Source organism: Belonocnema kinseyi, chromosome 6 (assembly GCF_010883055.1).
Source record: "Belonocnema kinseyi isolate 2016_QV_RU_SX_M_011 chromosome 6, B_treatae_v1, whole genome shotgun sequence".
NCBI classification, from domain to species: domain Eukaryota; kingdom Metazoa; phylum Arthropoda; class Insecta; order Hymenoptera; family Cynipidae; genus Belonocnema; species Belonocnema kinseyi.
In genome coordinates, this window is record NC_046662.1 from 65,400,147 (window position 1) to 65,407,144 (window position 6,998).

Below are 6,998 nucleotides of genomic sequence, written 5' to 3' on the forward strand. Positions count from 1 at the left end.
ACTTTCTCTACTCTTTCCCTACTCTTATTTCTACACTTTCTCTACTACACTTTCTACACTTTCTCTAATCTTATTTTCCCTCATTGCACCTAGTTCCCGCCCCCTTACTCCACCCTCCCTCATTTCCCCTATTTCCATTTCTCCTACTTTCTCTTCTTTTTCTCCCCTCTTTTATTTTACCCTCATTTCTCCTATTGAACCTCCCATATTCTCTTTTGACTTTACAAAAAAAAAAAGAATTTTTAACAAAATAGTTAATGTTTCAGCGGGAGGGTTGAATTTTTACAAAATAATTAAAATTTCAACGAATTAATTAATTTTCAATCAAGACAGATGAATTTTCAAGCAAAATGTGGAATTTTCAACAGCAATATTTTTTATTTGTAAAAGTAGCTTTATATTATTGGATTTAACTATTTTGTTTATCATTCGTTTTTATTTATGGTTGGACATGAATATTTTTAACTGAAAATTGGATTTTTATATATTTTTTAAATGTATCTTTTTTTATATGAAAATTCAACTCATTCGTTGAAAATTCGTTCTTTTTGTAGAAGATTGGTCTTCTTGGCTACACATTCATCCTTTTTGTTTGAAAATTCAATAACTTGGTTGAAATTTGAACTATTTTGTTCACAGTTTTTTTTTGTTTATTTAAGATTTATCTTTTTAACTAAAATGTATCTCTGGTTGAAAATTTAACTATTTTTTAGAAAAAAATGTTCACTTGAAAATTTAACTACATATGTATTATGTCGAAGATTTTTTTTAGTAGAAAATTAATTTTTTTTTACTCGTAAAATTCAACTATTTCAGTTGAATATTCATCATTTCAGTTAAAAACTTATCATCGTAAAAGATGAATTTTCAATACAAAAAGACTGAAGGACGAATTTTCTCCCGAAAATATTGCTCTTAAACAAAATAGTTAAGTTTTCAAAAAAGTAGTTGAATTTTTAACTGTACAGTTGAATTTGCGATCTACTTATATAAATAAAATTTTCAACAAAATGGTCGAATTTTAAAACAAAAAAGATTAAACTTCAATCAAAGAAAGTTGAATTTTCAAGCAAATAGTTAAATTCTTAAGCTAGAAAGACGAAATTTCTAGAATACAATAAGTTTTCAACAAAAAAAATTCATTTATAACATTTAAATTTTCAATTTAAAAAATTAATTCTATGATAAAAAAATTAATGATATGGATAAATTTTAGGCTAAAAAACAGAAAATATATAAATAAATTTAAATAAAATATAATCATCTTACTACAATATCATTATTAAAAAATTTGTGGCTTTTTTTTGGTGAACCACTTTTATCTATTTGTTTTTTTTCGCAGGTTGTGTTGCTTGTCCCAAAAAATTTTATTTTTTATTGTGTCGTTTTTCCAAAATTTTTGTTATTTTTTACAATTGAAACAAAAACTACACGCCCAAAAAAAGTGATTTTTATAACTTTTTACAACTTTATAATTTTTATAACTTCTTCAGTTGCACAATTATAGTCTATTCATCTTTTTTCGTAGCTTTATTTCTTTGTAGAAAAAATTTTATTTTTATTTTAAATGTTGTTTTTTTACAATTAAAACAAAAATTACGCGTTTCATCAAAACATGATTCCTAACAAATGTAGTTTTTCCAAAAATTTAATTTTTTTTATTTTTAATGTTATTTTTCACAATTAAAAACAAATTTTTAGCACTTTTTTTGAGCGAAAAACTTGTTTATTAATTTTTTTAAATCGTGAGTCGTTTTTCCAGAAAAAACTTCTTATTTTCAATGTTGTTTTTTTACTTATAAAACAAAAACTACACATCCTATTCAAAAGTAATTAATAACAAATTTGTATATCTTTTTTGGTTGCACAATTTTTGTCTTCTAATTTTTTTTCGCATCTTGCATCGTTTGAACACAAAATAAAGTTTTTTATTTTTCATTACTCTTTGTGCCATCAAAATTTGAATTTTCGATTTTTCAAGAAAATTCAAAAAGTTTTAATGATAATCTTGCGGGACTTTCAAACCCTAATGTTTTTATTTTTTAAAAATATTTTCCATATCGTGCGTTATTGGAACTAAACTTTTCGTTTTATTATTTTTATTTGAAAATTCTATAACTCTGTAAATTTTCTTGTTATCAAAAAAAGTCGTAAGAATAAATTGTTGGAATTTTCGTGTACTACGAACAGCCGTACATCGAATTTTTAAATCTTAAACAAATTAATCTCACAAATTTCGAAACTGCTCATTTGTTGAATTTTTGATCCAAAATAGCTGGCGAACGACATTTTGCACAAATCTAATACGCACTATTCTCTGACGAGAATGTAAGAGTGATATTTTTTTAAAAATCAAAACAGTTCAATGTGACCAAAAACAGATAGATTTTCAACAAAAATGGCCCTTAACCAAAGTAGATCTATTTTCAAAAAAGACAATTAATTTTTTACAGAAATTTTTTTTTTTTAATTAAAGAGTTGATTTTACTACTAAAAAAGATGCATTTTCAACCAAATATTTGAATTTTTCTCTAAAGACGGTCCATTTACACTCAAAAGTGGAATACTTAAATTTTCAGTTAAGAAAATTAATTTTCATTAAGAAATGAAACGCATTATCGATACAATAGTTAAATTTTAGGTGAGAGATGGAAAAAAAGAGTTTTTATCAAAGTATTTCAACCAATTTTCGAACAAGTAGTTGAATTTTTGTCAGCAAAAGAACATTACTTTTTAACAAAATAGTTGCATTTTCTACAAAATAATTAAATCATCAACCAATTTGTAAATTTATTATTTATTATCTTGGCAGTTAAAGTTCCAGGTTTCCCTGAATTAAATCTGATATAAATCCCTATATAATCTTAAATAAATCCTTGATTTACGATTATTTCGGATAAAATATAATTTTGTTATTAGTTTTATTGATTGTGGGACCCTACCTGAAATGTTTACGTCCCTGTATTTTGTATTAAAAGGTCACATTCTTTGCTACCAGTTCCCTGAAAGTTACATCCTAGTTGTAAGATACATTCCTCCAGACCAGATTACAGATTTTAAATTCTAGCGTGACTCCAGATAGTAGTCAATGCACATGTATCAATGTGTTAGGTGTAGAAAGGCAGTACTGTAATTTGATTTACGTATAAGGGGCCGTTTATAAATTACGTCAAGTTTTTTAAAAATCCAAAACTAAGGATTTTCAACCAAATAATTGAATTATAAATCAAATAGATGAATTTTTTATGAAAAAAGATCAAATTTCTACCAAAAGAGATAATGTTTAACTAAGAAGATAAATTTTCTACAAAAAAGACAAATTTTCAACAAAGTACTTGAATTTTCAACAAAGAAAATTAATTTGCTTTTTCAAAAATTAAATAAAATAAAAAAGACATGACTTTTCAGCCAACTAGTTAAATCTTCTATTAAAAAAGATATATTTTCAATAATAAATAGAATAGTTAAATTTTAAGTTAAACAAATTAATTTCGAACCAAGAAAGACAAATTTTTAACGAAATAGTTGGATCATCAACCAAAACAGATTATTAGTTGTCAACCAAAAAGTTTCATTTTTAACCAAAAAAGATTAAATTTCCACCAAAAGGGACAAAATTTTGATAAAATATATGAATTTTTAATCAATTGCAATTATTATCAACCAAGAAGATAAATTTTCTACCAAAAAAGACAAATTTTTAACAAGTGATAGGAATTTTAAACCAACAAACTTAAATTCTATCGAAAACGTCTGAGTTTAAAAAAAGTGCATGAATTTTCGACCAAATATTTGAAGTTCCTACTAAAAAAATATAATTTTTAAACAATAAATAGTTAAATATAAATTTAAAAAATTTAATTCTTAACAAACAAAAAAAAACGAATATTCAACACAATAGTCAAATGCTGCTCCAAAGAAGATTAAATTTCAACCAAAGCAGATGCATTGTCGATAAAAAAATTAATTTTGTAGCAAGAAAGACAAATTATGAACAAAATACGAGAATTTTCAATAAAATGAATGAATCTTCGATTAAATAGTTTAAACTTCTACTAAAAAAAGATCAATTTTCAATAATAAATAAAAAAGTTAAATTTCAAGTTAAAAGAATTAGTTTTTAACAAAAACAAACGAATATTGAATGAAATAATTGAATATTCATCCAAAAAAGATTACGTTTCTACCAAAACTGATGAATTTTCAATGAAAAAAATTAATTTTCAACTAAGAAAATAAATTCTCTAGAAAAAAGGCAAATTTTCAACAAAATACAAGAATTTGCGAGTAAATACTAAGTTTTTGATCAGGGATTAATTAAAAAAAAAAATAGACGAATTTTTAATCAAAAGCATTAATTTTTAACCAAGAAACAAAAGTTTCTACAGAGAAGACAAATTTTCAAAAAAATACATGAATTTTTAACCAAATAGTTGAATTTTCAAACGAAATAATCAATTTTTAGTGAGAAGTACATTTTCAATCAAGAAAGATTTTTTAGTCAATATAGAAAAAAAATTTCCATCCAAAATGTTGAATTTTCAAGCCAAAATAATGAATTTTCAACCAAGAAGATTGATTTTCTACCAAAAAATACGAATGAAAAAAAAGCATGGATTTTCAAACAAATAGTTCTAGCTTTTACTAAAAAAAAGATAAATTTTCCATAATAAATGAAAATCTTAAATACTAAGTAAAAGAAAATAATTTTCAACAAAAAAGACGAAAATTCAACGAAATAGTTTAATCATCAACAAAAACACATTATTAATTCTCAACCAGTTGCATTTTTTTTACCAAAAAGTCAAATATCTACTAAACGAGATATATTTTTAATAAAATAGATGAATTTTTATTCAAAAGCCTTAATATTTAACTAAAAAGACATTTTTTCTTCGAAAAAGAACGAATTTTCAATAAAGTAGATGAATTGCTAATCAATGCATTAATTTTAAGACGTGGATACAATTTTTTACCAAAAAAGAAGATTAGTTTTCTACTGAAAAAATTGAATTTTCAATGCAGATGATCTTAAAAAAAATTTTTTCGAACAAAATAGGTGAACCGTCAACCAGACCAGATTCATTTTCTACAAGTTTCATTTTGAAATTAAAGGACAAAACATCGACAACTTGAATTTGGTGATTGTGAAATGTATTTCATTTCAGTAAGGTATGGTTCTCAGAAAATTTGTAGGCGAAAAATTTTGTTCAATGAAATGTTATTTTAGCTTTTGCACATTATTGAAAAAGTTTATTTTTTTATTTTTAATATATTTTTATAACAGTTGAAAATTCAACTATTTTCTATTATTGTTTAGTTATTATTTTTTTTGGTTAAACAACTTTTGTATTTTAATTATTTTCGGTTCGTGAGTTGTTTTTCCAAAAATTAAAAATTTTTATTTTTATTCTTATTTTTTTATGATTAAAAGAAAATCTCCTCGTTCTACCTTAAAAATATTAATAAAAAATGTCTAGATCCTTTGTGGATGAACAACGTTTGTCTGTCAATTGTTTTTTCTTACCTTGTGTCGTTTTGAAAGAATCGAATTTTTTACCTTAACAACAAAAACTACGCGTCCTATCCAAAAATTATTGCTCACAAATTTATCTGAGTTGGAAACATTTTCTGGATAAGCAACTTTTGTCGATTCATTTTTTTCATAGATTGTGCCATTTGTAGAAAAGTAAAATTTTTTTATTTTGAATGTTTTTTTTATGATTAAAACTAAAACTGCGCATCATATCAAGATGTAAAAAAATGTGCCAACCCGCAGCAGGCGCGAAACAGCCCCAAAATAAGGGATGATTGTGAAAAAATGCGAAAAATCCAAACCGAAATTTAAAACAAAAGGTCTTGAATTTTTTGGTAGTAAACACATAAGCTTAAATATTTTCAGTGTGTAAACAAATTTTCAACCCCTTAGCAAGCCCAAACACCGTCAAAATAAGGGTTAAACGTGAAAAAATACAAGAGGTAATCAAAAATTTCAAAAAAAGCATACTCAATTTTTTTGTTAAATATGTTGCATTATACGTTTCAGATATGTAGAAAAAAATTCAAACCCCTAATAGGCACAGAACATCCCTATAATTAGGATTCATAGTAAAAAAATCGAATCCAAAATTAAAAGAAGGTTCCCGGTTTTTCTTGCTCAATACGTTGCATTTAATATGATAGATGTATACACAAATTTGCAACCTTTAGTCTACCCAAAACGCCCCTGGTATGAGGGTTAATAATAAAAAAAGTAAGAAATCGAGACCAACTTAAAAAACAAGGTATCCTGGATCTTCGCTTTAACTTAGTACATTTTATTTAATGTGCTGAATATGTAAAAACATTTTTAACCCCCTAGTAGACATCGAACACCCCTGAATCGAGGGATAGTAGTGTACAAATGAGAAAAAAGGCCTTTAAGACGAAAATTTATTATTCTTCAAAAGTATTAATTTATTTATTAATATCTATTTTTTCAAATTTTTACACTAACAACCCTTAATTTAAAGGCGACCAATGTTTGTTAGGGGGTTAAAAATGTTTTTACATATTCATCTTACTTAATAAAATATATTAAACAAAAAGTCAAGGATACCTTTTTTTTAAATTTTAGTTTTGATTTTTTGCATTTTTTACATTATTAACCCTTATGTCTGGGATGTTTTGGGCCGGATAAGGGGTTGAAAATTATTGTGCACATCTGTCATATCCAATGCAACGTATTGAGCAAAAAAAACCGGACACCTTTTAATTTTAGATTCTATTTTTCGCATTTTTTAAATATCCACCCTTATTATAGGGGTGTTCTAAACCTATTAGGGGTTTGTACTTTTTTTACATATCTGAGCCGTATAATGCAACATATGTAACACAAAAAAATGAGTAAGACAAAAGATCCAGGGTACCTTCTTTTATTTTTGGATTCAATTTTTTGCATTTTTAAAAATATCAACCTTTATTTTAAGGGTGTTCTAAGTCTACTAGGGGATTGAAAG